Source organism: Pistacia vera, unplaced genomic scaffold (genome assembly GCF_008641045.1).
Source record: "Pistacia vera cultivar Batoury unplaced genomic scaffold, PisVer_v2 Contig413, whole genome shotgun sequence".
NCBI classification, from domain to species: Eukaryota; Viridiplantae; Streptophyta; class Magnoliopsida; order Sapindales; family Anacardiaceae; genus Pistacia; species Pistacia vera.
Genome location: NW_022196239.1, coordinates 458,043 through 471,759, shown reverse-complemented (window position 1 = coordinate 471,759; position 13,717 = coordinate 458,043). Strand labels below are relative to the sequence as shown.

Sequence of the window (13,717 nt, the reverse complement as noted above, 5' to 3'; positions counted from 1 at the left end):
TGCTAGATTATATGTATTGCAATATGGATTTCGTTACTCTCTTTGAAAATTGTTGACATAATTTGCTTGTTGATATAGAGAAAATGGATTCCCTACTTGACAATCTCTTGACAAATGATTCCTTGCACAAAATTCACAAGTTAGAGAACGAGTATCAATAGCATTTACCTTTAGGGCAACTCCTAATTGCTTTTAGATGGTTGAAAGTTAAGTAGCCAACGCGGTGTAGCCATCAACTTCGTGCACTCCCGCTATTTTCCTTGTTGAATTTCTCTCTGAAGTCCTCATATCCATCACCTCAATTAGATTGTATGCGTCCTCTAGCGTTTTATTGTTCAAGGCTCCCCTACTTGCAGCATCAATCATAGCTTGAATAGTTGATAGCAACTCTTGGTAGAACATTTGCACTTACGACCAGATTGGTAAACCATGGTGAGGGCACCTCCATAAGAGATCCTTACACCTTTCCCATGCGTCATACAATGACTCTGAATCTTGTTGGTAAAAGTTCATAATCTCACTCCTCAACTTGGCAGATTTGGCAGGTGAAAAATATTTAGTAAGAAATGCTTGAACTAACTCGTTCTAGGTTGTGATGCTCTCAGATGGCAGAGAAATCAACCAAGCCTTGGCTTTATCCCGAAGAGAGAATTGGAAAAGCCTTAGCCTAATTGCGTTATCAGGTACTCCATTATGCCTGAATGTGTCGCATGACTCCAGAAAATTTGCGATATGCAGGTTGGGATCATCATTAGGTAACCCAGCGAATTGGACCGACTGCTGAATCATTCCAATAATTGCTGGCTTAATCTCAAAAGTATTTGCTTGAATCGGTGGTCTCCTAATACTAGAAGCACATCCCTCAATTGTAGGTCTTGAGTAATCCTTAAGTGCCTTTTGAACTTCTTCTCCTCCTGTATCTATCATTGAAACTAACTCCTCTGTACGGTCCAACACTAAAACTACAGAAATAAAAATTAAAGCACTAAAAACAAAAAACAAAAAATAACAATAAATTACAAACCAAATTAGCAACTAAATAGCTTGTATTGATATTGATAATATAAAAGCAATTCCCCGGCAACGATGCCAAAAACTTGTTGTTGATTTTTGCAAGTGTACGAAATTGTGCAAGTAATAAAGTGTAAGAATACGGATGTCGAACCCAAGGGAATTACTAATACCAAGTACCACACTAACCTATCTTATTGGTATTTGATTAATTAGATTTTCAAAATGATTCAATGAAAAATAAAACAACTTAGAAACAAAATAAAAACAGACTTTTATTAACACTTTAGTAGGAAATCAATATGACTAACCTAGGGCATAGATTTTACACCAATTTAATCCTATGCATTGACAATTATCATTGACCCAATTAAGTTTATTCTAAAGACCAAACTCCCTAATATTTGCCTCAAAATTAGTCTGTGATTTACTATTATATAGAGAACTATATATCAACATTCATCCTGCATGTTGCCCAGGAGTGCTATGATTATATTTTACTACATATCTATAATTTATGTTTGTATCTGTTGTTGATTTTTGCAAGTGTACGAAATTGTACAAGTAATAAAGTATAAGAATACAGATGTCAAACCCGGGAATTACTAATACCAAGTACCACACTAACCTATCTATGGTATTTGATTAATTAGATTTTCAAAATGATTCAATGAAAAATAAAACAACTTAGAAACAAAATAAAAACAGACTTTTATTAACACTTTAGTAGGAAATCAATATGACTAAACTAGGGTATAGATTTCACACCAATTTAATCCTATGCATTGACAATTATCGTGACCCAATTAAGTTATTCTAAATACCAAACTCCTAATATTTTGCTAACTTTCTCTGAACAATTAACAAATTAACTCCTAATTACTAACCGAATTATCTCTAATCAGATTTAAGCAATTGGAGATCATTAAGCTCTATAGAATTTACCAAAGCCTCACAGATCGCGGTAACTATCTCTAGCGTTTCGCTCATCTATGGTTTTATTACCTTAGACTAATTAGGTTTCATCTCTCGATCTCAACCTAACCCATAAAATCATTCAACTCTAGGGCCCTTAAGAATTAAAAGCTTTAAGGCAATAATAAAACTTAAAACAAAACTTAATAAAAATTAGCAACAAATAATTCAATGCATATCATAAAATTGGGCTACATCTTAGCCCTAGAAAATAAAATTAGTTCATACTTTCAGTAATAAAAATCATTGTATTCATAAACATGAGTATAAGAAAGAGTAGAAAAACTTCTCTAATTGATGACTCAAAATTGCAGGAATTTCCAATCTCCAAAGAGCCGCTGAACTTCTCTCCTTTTCTCCACTCAAAAATCAGCTAAAGACATCTATTTATACTCCTAGGGTTTTAGGGTTATGATTCCCACTCCTAATCACTTTAGAACTCTAAAATAGGAAATACACGTCATAAATTTAATCTAAAAAAGTCCAGATTCACAGTTGTGCCGCGCACTGTGCTAGGCATTGTTGATTCTGCCCTAGAACTCGAAATCTTGACAAGATAGTAGTTTTGAGCATGATAACGTTCGAATCTTGCCAAGTGAAAAATATGAATTGTAGCCCTTGAATCAGCTTTCCAACGGTTCAAGAATCAGCTCAATCAAAAATCTAAAGCTCAAGTTATTGTCAAATTACTGTCGCATGTTCAAAACTGAAGCGTTTTCCAGGATTTCACTTTAACTTCAAATCGCCCTAACTTCTTTGTTTCAACTCCGAATCACAAACCATTTCATTCTTTTCATCCTACATTCCATCGTCGATATAACCTTCTCTGAATATCATCTTTAAGAACCTAAAAACACTCGAAACATACCCGTGATCCCATAAAAGACATTTATGAGATAATTAAGTTAAATTTCACAAATTAAACACATTTTTCACAAATAATCCAATTGAATCACTAACAAAAATGTATTTTCAAGCTTTTATCACAACCCCCAACCAGCTTTGCTAGTCCCTAGCAAATTAAGCGATAAAACATGTCTTTAAGGTTGAAAAATAAACAAACAATGAAAACCTATATCTAAACTATCCTAAGTCACTTTCGTAGATTGTCACGGTTGCATTTAGCATATGCAACAAGCCTTTAAACCCCTATGTGGTCTAGTTGGACGAGTTGTAGTCTCGTAAGGGTTTCGAGCGATGATACCCACAAACATCCAAAAATAACCTCACCTAGACTCAAAACTAAAGACTCAAACAAACATTTTAGGATCCATACATATAATCGTCTAAAAAAATAGTGTCAATGTGAACAAATCGAATAATTAACAATACGCAAATGCAAAGAATAAGTGAATTTCAACTACACTTTTGTTTTGACCCTCTCATAATCATTCACAAACCATTCATCAAAAACCCAGATGATTTTATGCATAGCTTTCATAGGCAAAGTAACAAAATAAAACAAATGTACAATCAAACTCCATAGGTAGGCTCACTTTCAAACCACTCTCCACTAATGTAGATTCAATCACTATCTCGGATCATTAGGTCTTTATCATGGTTGTAACGTTAGGCTAGGGTAATGGTTTATGAAAGACGGAAATAAATTTTTAACAAAAAGTAAGAGACTTAATATTTTACGGTAAATGACCATGTACAATCTTTCTTGCTTCCCTTCTCATTCACCCTTTACCCTTTCACATTGATTGAACTTCCTTCCAACAGTAGCACAAACCCTCATGTAATGTACCTCATTTCAAGTTCCTCTCCCAAGCTACTTCTCCTATTTTTCTGCAAATTTTTCTTTTTTTTTTTCTTTCTGTTGCTTTTTTTTTTTTCAACATTTTTTTTTCTTTTTTTTTTAGGAAGACAGTAACTCATAAAAAAAAATTGTCTACACCCACCTTGTCTACTATCAATTTTTTTTTTTTTTTTTTTAACAAACCCCAACCTATCTCATTGCACATACTCAGGTTGTGGTCCAAAAAATATATTTATTTTCTTCTACACACTTCTTTTCATGAGTTTTTCTTCTAAGGTCATCAAATTAGTCTCTCACAATAAGATGGCGGAAAGTGTTTTAGGCTTCATCATCAAGGTGAGATATAGTGGGTTTAAAACAAAAAAAAAAAAAAAATAAGGCTTACCAAATGTATATATAGGCTCAAAAGGGTTAACTAGAGATAAAATAATATAGGTTGGCTTGAAAGGTTCAATTGTTCCAAAGAAAATTGCCTAAATCATATCCTAAACAATGCAGATTCTAGGATTTCGCCTCAAGTGGTTATCAAATGAGTTCTAAAGTTTATGCACAATTTTCACAAAAAAATTATTGCCCATAAAAGCACTATAAAACGTCTCTAAGTTTCTAAATAAAACCAATAAAACCCTTCCCAAGAGAGTCATAACTAAATGCAATTGTCATCCACTATCATCCTTACACTACGCGAAAGTTAATAAAATCTCAATGTCACAAATTCACAATCTGGTCTCATCATGACTTATGTATGAGTTCCAAAACAAAGCAAAATACATTAACTCTTGACCCTATAAGACACCCTAAAACAATGTCACCCAAAAGCTTTTAAACAGATAATTCAAAGCAAAAGATATTCAAAGATGTCCATTGAATGAAACTAAATTTGGCCATAAAAAAATATATTCCTTACCCCAACGTTAGAGATTAACATTGTCCTCAATGTGCAAAGAGAACAACTACAATACTCTTCATGCGTAACATTTATGTGGAGGTAGTCTCGTGAAGCCATGCATGTTGTTTGTTGTATCCAATAGTCATCGGGAATCTAGTCAAAAGAAAACAAACTATGCGCCTTTCTTGGCCAATTTAGTGGTGCATAAAGAAATTATGGGTGAAACAAAAACAACTAACATATCAAACCAAATCAAAGTTATCACAGCTAACACATTAAACAAAAATCTAAAATAAATTCAAAAGAAAAAACCAAAATTAAAGTAAAGAGCTTGGGTTGCCTCCCAAGAAGCGCTTTATTAGAGTCGTAAGCTCAACTTTTTGACTCCTTCAATCTGGATCATCTAGGAAAATCCAAACCCTTCTATCCTTCAATCCACCATACACATAAGGCTTCAATTGTTGTTCATCTACCCTCTCAAATTAGCCTCATAATCCTAGAGTTGACTAAACAATTTCTAAGGGTGAGCTAAGGTAGTTTTCTCTAAGGTTTCCGTACTTTGTCATCAATGATGCTAATCTTAAAGCAAGTATCTGACTCGGGTGGACATTTCATCTGTTGAAAACATTGAACTCCACTTGTTCGTCTTCCACCCTTAAGATTAGTTTACCTTGGTGTACATCTATTAAAGTCTACTTGTAGCTAGAAAAGGCCTTCCTAATATTAAGGTATGTTTCGGTCTTCTTCCAATCAAGAACTACAAAATCTACTAGAAAGATAAATTTGTCTACCTTTATTAGGACATCCTCCACCACTCCCCTAGGATATGATATGGATCTATCCGCCAATTGAAGATGAATCGTGGTTGGCTTCACCTCTCCTAAACCAAGTTTCCTGAAAATAGAAAATGGCATCAAGTTAATGGTGGCTCTTAAATCACATAAAGCTTTATCAAAATAAAAACTATCAATTGTGCAAGGAATATTAAAACTCCCTGGATCTCTTAATTTCAGTGGTAGTTTCTTTTGAAGTAAAGCGCTACATTCCTCGGTGAGCATGACCATTCATGTTTTCAAACCTCTTTTTGGTGTAAGGATCTCCTTTAAGAACTTGGCATAACTTCGGCATTTGCTCCAACCTATACTACAAAGAAGAATTATGTGTAAGATTCTCACACTTTTACTATTGATGATCTTCCTCCACATAAATTGAGAAATCTGATGTATGAATTTCAAACCTGGTTACAAGCTGAGATGGTTAAACCTAATGCTTAAGTTTCCACTGTTCATTACAAGCTTCAACTAAATTTGGTGGAATTCTCTGTGATTGGTGGATTAGTCTTGTGGAATACAGATAAATGTTGTTTATCTAAATGCTAGATATTAATCAAGCTCTATATCTCCTCTATGATGAATTTTGCAGATTACCTCGTTTTTATATACTACAAGAAAAATGGCATTCAACATCTATCGAAAATATATGCTAATAGTCAAATTTAGACGTTGATTGTGTATCGCGTCTAGAATTCCTTAGTCGCCAACTAGATGCAAAAACGTTGTCCCAGAAAGTATCCGTGACTAAAAACATGGTTAGACCCCAAAATTTTGACTTTAGCGACCAACAATTTAGTTACTAATTGCCTCGAAAAAGGGCCCCCTGAATTAGACGCCGAATGAATAAGGGTAATTTGGTAAAATTGCATCGCAACTATTGATTGAGTCACATAATGTAGGTTTCAGTGACTAAAAAATGGATAGTAATTCCCCAAAAAATAGACGCCGAATGCTTAAAGGTAATTTGGTAAAAGCATTTCGCAACTACGTTTTTAGTTGCAGAATACCTCTTTTAATGACTAAAACTTTAGTGGTAATTGCCAAAAATTTTAATCGGACAAGGTTGAACCAAAATAAGATTATTTCCTTTCTACAACCATTAAATTAGTTGTAGAAAGTGTGTTTTAATGATTAAATTATCTGTGCCGAAAACAACCCAATTTTAGTTACTAAAAGTGTTTGGCCAATTTGCTTTCTTTGATTTCGCAACTAATCATTTGATTAGGAAAATGGATTTTTCTGCATCTAAGTGGTATAGTTGCCCATAGTATATGAGATTTGGAAACTAATTTTTTTTAGTTAATAATATTTGATTAGTCCAAGATTGTTTATTATTTTTGCTACTAAAACTTTAGTGTCAAATAGGATTACATTTAAGAGCAATGTTGCTGCTTCTTGTAATTCACCTGGTGAACACATTGAACATCAACAAAATAAGACACAATACAAAAATGTGGATCAATAACATCGATTATCTTCATTGCATATAAAGTCAATAGTTCATACATGGATATTTTTTTGCAACATGAGAAATAAAAATCCAGAAATGCACTATCATGTGTGCATAACCAAAAACAAAAGCATGCACCCATTATTTTCATCAATATATATCTATATGTGCATAACTCCAACTTACAAAATGCCCACCCCATGTACACCATCTAAATATATGCGCAAGCAATCCCAAAAATTCCAAAAAAAAAAAAAAAAATTATATCCTACCCCCATATCAGAATATGTACTGCCCACACAATACGAAAACTAACCATCAATGGTAGCATCTCAAACGTTACCAGTGGGTTCTAGACGCAGCTGATGCAGAAGATGATGACTCATCATCAGTTGGAGATAGAGTTGGAAGTGGATTTGGAGTGGTAACAAGTTGTGCACTTGCAGCTGCTATAGTCATGTGAGTTATCATCTCAAACATTTTTTGATGTTGTTCTTCCAGCAATTTGATTTTATCCTTTAGTTCTTCAAATAGTATGAGTTGCTCCTCCAAATCTTTAATCTTTTTTTGTTGTTGTTGAACTGTGTGCCTTAGCTCTGTTGCATCTGTTGTATCTTGCTACTGAGTCACCGAGAATGCAAAATTTTGGTTGAAGCCGAAAGCTTTACCAAGCACTTCTTCACAGATTTTAGTTTCAGATCTTTCACTTTCCCTCGCATTGGTTTCCTCTTGCATCACAATCACTTTCTCCTGCCATCAATTCATACCATAAGCAATAAGTCCAGCAAGAAGTTGGGATTCAATAGATACAATATAATAACATTTAACACCATTTATTGAATGCATATAGTATGAACACCTCATATGCATCTCATCCATTCTCTGTGGTGCAGTCAATAGTTGTGGTTTAACATGGCCAAACTTATACAATATTACGTAAATATTCAGAGTTTATATGAATTATATGCATAATGTCTCATCATCTTCTTCAACATCAACATCAGTAAGAAATTAAGAAGAAAATCAATCTACTATATTGGATTCACTTTCTACTTCAGATCTCCACCAGTATGCATCTCCACCAATACGCATCTCATCCACCAATATCTCATGAATGAAATTTATAGGTAAATTAATCATGATTCAGCTGAGTTTTATTTCTTCTTTTTTTGGCTATATAGAGAACACTCTAAAACAGACAAAGTTTTCATTTATTTAGCATTGTCAAGTTGCTTTCTAACAATAAAAATGGGTTTAATATTGCCTCAAAATTAGTCTGTGATTTCTATTATATAGAGAACTATATATCAACATTCATCCTGCATGTGCCAGGAGTGCTATGATTATATTTTACTACATATCTATAATTTATGTTTGTATCTGTTGTTGATTTTTGCAAGTGTACGAAATTGTACAAGTAATAAGTATAAGAATACAGATGTCAAACCGGGAATTACTAATACCAAGTACCACACTAACCTATCTATTGGTATTTGATTAATTAGATTTTCAAAATGTTCAATGAAAAATAAAACAACTTAGAAACAAAATAAAAACAGACTTTTATTAACACTTTAGTAGGAAATCAATATGACTAAACTAGGGTATAGATTTCACACCAATTTAATCCTATGCATTGACAATTATCGTGACCAATTAAGTTATTCTAAATACCAAACTCCTAATATTTTGCTAACTTTCTCTGAACAATTAACAAATTAACTCCTAATTACTAACCCGAATTATCTCTAATCAGATTTAAGCAATTGGAGATCATTAAGCTCTATAGAATTTACCAAAGCCTCACAGATCGCGGTAACCTATCTCTAGCGTTCGCTCATCTATGGTTTTATTACCTTAGACTAATTAGGTTTCATCTCTCGATCTCAACCTAACCCATAAAATCATTCAACTCTAGGGCCCTTAAGAATTAAAAGCTTTAAGGCAATAATAAAACTTAAAACAAAACTTAATAAAAATTAGCAACAAATAATTCAATGCATACATAAAATTGGGCTACATCTTAGCCCTAGAAAATAAAATTAGTTCATACTTTCAGTAATAAAAATCATTGTATTATAAACATGAGTATAAGAAAGAGTAGAAAAACTTCTCTAATTGATGACTCAAAATTGCAGGAATTCCAATCTCCAAAGAGCCGCTGAACTTCTCTCCTTTTCTCCACTCAAAAATCAGCTAAAGACATCTATTTATACTCCTAGGGTTTTAGGGTTATGATTCCCACTCCTAATCACTTTAGAACTCTTAAAATAGGAAATAACAGTCATAAATTTAATCTAAAAAGTCCAGATTCACAGTTGTGCCGCCGCACTGTGCTAGGCATTGTTGATTCTGCCCTAGAACTCGAAATCTTGACAAGATAGTAGTTTTTGAGCATGATAACGTTCGAATCTTGCCAAGTGAAAAATATGAATTGTAGCCCTTGAATCAGCTTTCCAACGGTTCAAGAATCAGCTCAATCAAAAATCTAAAGCTCAAGTTATTGTCAAATTACTGTCGCATGTTCAAAACTGAAGCGTTTTCCAGGATTTCACTTTAACTTCAAATCGCCCTAACTTCTTTGTTTCAACTCCGAATCACAAACCATTTCATTCTTTTCATCCTACATTCCATCGTCGATATAACCTTCCTCTGAATATCATCTTTAAGAACCTAAAAACACTCGAAACATACCCGTGATCCCATAAAAGACATTTATGAGATAATTAAGTTAAATTTCACAAATTAAACACATTTTTCACAAATAATCCAATTGAATCACTAACAAAAATGTATTTTCAAGCTTTTATCACAACCCCCAACCAGCTTTGCTAGTCCCTAGCAAATTAAGCGATAAAACATGTCTTTAAGGTTGAAAAATAAACAAACAATGAAAACCTATATCTAAACTATCCTAAGTCACTTTCGTAGATTGTCACGGTTGCATTTAGCATATGCAACAAGCCTTTAAACCCCTATGTGGTCTAGTTGGACGAGTTGTAGTCTCGTAGGGTTTCGAGCGATGATACCCACAAACATCCAAAAATAACCTCACCTAGACTCAAAACTAAAGACTCAAACAAACATTTTAGGATCCATACATATAATCGTCTAAAAAAATAGTGTCAATGTGAACAAATCGAATAAATTAACAATACGCAAATGCAAAGAATAAGTGAATTTCAACTACACTTTTGTTATTGACCCTCTCATAATCATTCACAAACCATTATCAAAAACCCAGATGATTTTATGCAAGCTTTCAAGGCAAAGTAACAAAATAAAACAAATGTACAATCAAACTCCATAGGTAGGCTCACTTTCAAACCACTCTCCACTAATGTAGATTCAATCACTATCTCGGATCATTAGGTCTTATCATGGTTGTAACGTTAGGCTAGGGTAATGGTTTATGAAAGACGGAAATAAATTTTAACAAAAAGTAAGAGACTTAATATTTTACGGTAAATGACCATGTACAAATCTTTCTTGCTTCCCTTCTCATTCACCCTTTACCCTTTCACATTGATTGAACTTCTTCCAACAGTAGCACAAACCCTCATGTAATGTACCTCATTTCAAGTTCCTCTCCCAAGCTACTTCTTCCTATTTTTCTGCAAATTTTTCTTTTTTTTTTTCTTTCTGTTGCTTTTTTTTTTTTCAACATTTTTTTTTCTTTTTTTTTTAGGAAGACAGTAACTCATAAAAAAAAATTGTCTCTACCCACCTTGGTCTACTATCAATTTTTTTTTTTTTTTTTTTAACAAACCCCAACCTATCTCATTGCACATACTCAGGTTGTGGTCCAAAAAATATATTTATTTTCTTCTACCACACTTCTTTTCATGAGTTTTTCTTCTAAGGTCACTCAAATTAGTCTCTCACAATAAGATGGCGGAAAGTGTTTAGGCTTCATCATCAAGGTGGATATAGTGGGTTTAAAACAAAAAAAAAAAAAAATAAGGCTTACCAAATGTAATATAGGCTCAAAAGGGTTAACTAGAGATAAAATAATATAGGTGGCTTGAAAGGTTCAATTGTTCCAAAGAAAATTGCCTAAATCATATCCTAAACAATGCAGATTCTAGGATTTCGCCTCAAGTGGTTATCAAATGAGTTCTAAAGTTTATGCACAATTTTCACAAAAAAATTATTGCCCATAAAAGCACTATATAAACGTCTCTAAGTTTCTAAATATAAACCAATAAAACCCATTCCCAAGAGAGTCATAACTAAATGCAATTGTCATCCACTATCATCCTTACACTACGCGAAAGTTAATAAAATCTCAATGTCACAAATTCACAATCTGGTCATCATTGACTTATGTATGAGTTCCAAAACAAAGCAAAATACATTAACTCTTTGACCCTATAAGACACCCTAAAACAATGTCACCCAAAAGCTTTTAAACAGATAATTCAAAGCAAAAGATATTCAAAGATGTCCATTGAATGAAACTAAATTTGGCCATAAAAAAATATATTCCTTACCCCAACGTTAGAGATTAACATTGTCCTCAATGTGCAAAGAGAACAACTACAATACTCTTCATGCGTAACATTTATGTGGAGGTAGTCTCGTGAAGCCATGCATGTTGTTTGTTGTATCCAATAGTCATCGGGAATCTAGTCAAAAGAAAACAAACTATGCGCCTTTCTTGGCCAATTTAGGGTGCATAAAGAAATTATGGGTGAAACAAAAACAACTAACATATCAAACCAAATCAAAGTTATCACAGCTAACACATTAAACAAAAATCTAAAATAAATTCAAAAGAAAAAACCAAAATTAAAGTAAAGAGCTTGGGTTGCCTCCCAAGAAGCGCTTTATTAGAGTCGTAAGCTCAACTTTTTGACTCCTTCAATCTGGATCATCTAGGAAAATCCAAACCCTTCTATCCTTCAATCCACCATACACATAAGGCTTCAATTGTTGTTCATCTACCCTCTCAAATTAGCCTCATAATCCTAGAGTTGACTAAACAATTTCTTAAGGGTGAGCTAAGGTAGTTTTCTTCTAAGGTTTCCGTACTTTGTCATCAATGATGCTAATCTTAAAGCAAGTATCTGACTCGGGTGGACATTTCATCTGTTGAAAACATTGAACTCCACTTGTTCGTCTTCCACCCTTAAGATTAGTTTACTTGGTGTACATCTATTAAAGTCTACTTGTAGCTAGAAAAGGCCTTCCTAATATTAAGGTATGTTTCGGTCTTCTTCCAATCAAGAACTACAAAATCTACTAGAAAGATAAATTTGTCTACCTTTATTAGGACATCCTCCACCACTCCCCTAGGATATGATATGGATCTATCCGCCAATTGAAGATGAATCGTGGTTGGCTTCACCTCTCCTAAACAAGTTTCCTGAAAATAGAAAATGGCATCAAGTTAATGGTGGCTCTTAAATCACATAAAGCTTTATCAAATAAAAACTATCAATTGTGCAAGGAATATTAAACTCCCTGGATCTCTTAATTTCAGTGGTAGTTTCTTTTGAAGTAAAGCGCTACATTCCTCGGTGAGCATGACCATTATGTTTTCAAACCTCTTTTTGGTGTAAGGATCTCCTTTAAGAACTTGGCATACTTCGGCATTTGCTCCAACTATATACAAAGGAAAATTTATGTGTAAGTTCTAAACATATCCATGAACTAACCAAATGCTTGTCTAATGTTTGTTTCTATAGTTATGAGGATACGGAAGAGAGGCTTCATCTTCTTCATCTTGGGCTTTGTTCTCAAGTTCTGGTTTTTGGCCTGGGCATTGTGGTGAGGCATTGTTCATTCTAGATTTGTGCCTAGGCATTGTGTTGAGGCATTGGTGGTTCTGTCCAATTTTGTGTCTTCAGCTTTTTCCTCAGTTTCTTCAGCTTTTTGATTCTTTTAGCTCCTTACCACTTCTCAACATGATGGCATTGAGTTGCTCCTTTGGATTTTTCTCGGTATCACTTGGCAACGTTCCTTGAACTTTTCCCGCTAAATATTGTGGATTTCCCAATTTGATTCTCAAGGTTCCTAATAGAGGCTGATTGATTTTGAACCAGGATGTCAGTTTTCAAACCTCTTGCTTGTCTCCTCAATGAACTTGGTCAACACATTCTCTAAATTAGATTTTGGCTCTTAAGGTTGAAAAACGGGAGCTTGTTTTTGCTCATTGTTGTTGCTCCATGAAAAGTTCGGGTGTTTCTCCATGCTAGATTATATGTATTGCAATATGGATTTCGTTACTCCTTTGAAAATTGTTGACATAATTTGCTTGTTGATATAGAGAAAATGGATTCCCTACTTGACAATCTCTTGACAAATGATTTTGCACAAAATTCACAAGTTAGAGAACGAGGATCAATAGCATTTACCTTTAGGGCAACTCCTAATTGCTTTTAGATGGTTGAAAGTTAAGTACAACGCGGTGTAGCCATCAACTTCGTGCACTCCCGCTATTTTCCTTGTGAATTTCTCTTGAAGTCTATATCCATCACCTCAATTAGATTGTATGGTCCTCTAGCGTTTTATTGTTCAAGGCTCCCCTACTGCAGCATCAATCATAGCTTGAATAGTTGATAGCAACTCTTGGTAGAACATTTGCACTTACGACCAGATTGGTAAACCATGGTGAGGGCACCCATAAGAGATCTCTTACACCTTCCCATGCGTCATACAATGATCTGAATCTTGTTGGTAAAAGTTCATAATCTCACTCCTCAACTTGGCAGATTGGCAGGTGAAAAATATTTAGTAAGAAATGCTTGAACTAACTCGTTCTAGGTTGTGATGCTCTCAGATGGCAGAGAAAT

General features: G+C 34.0%; 1 non-coding gene across 1 annotated transcript; it reads left to right on the top strand.

Moving 5' to 3' along the window:
- Nucleotides 1-424: 424 nt before the first annotated feature.
- LOC116142679 lies at nt 425-531 on the top strand. The gene has a single exon (XR_004130027.1). It is a non-coding gene; the product is annotated as a small nucleolar RNA R71 (small nucleolar RNA).
- The last annotated feature ends 13,186 nt before the right edge of the window (nt 532-13,717 follow it).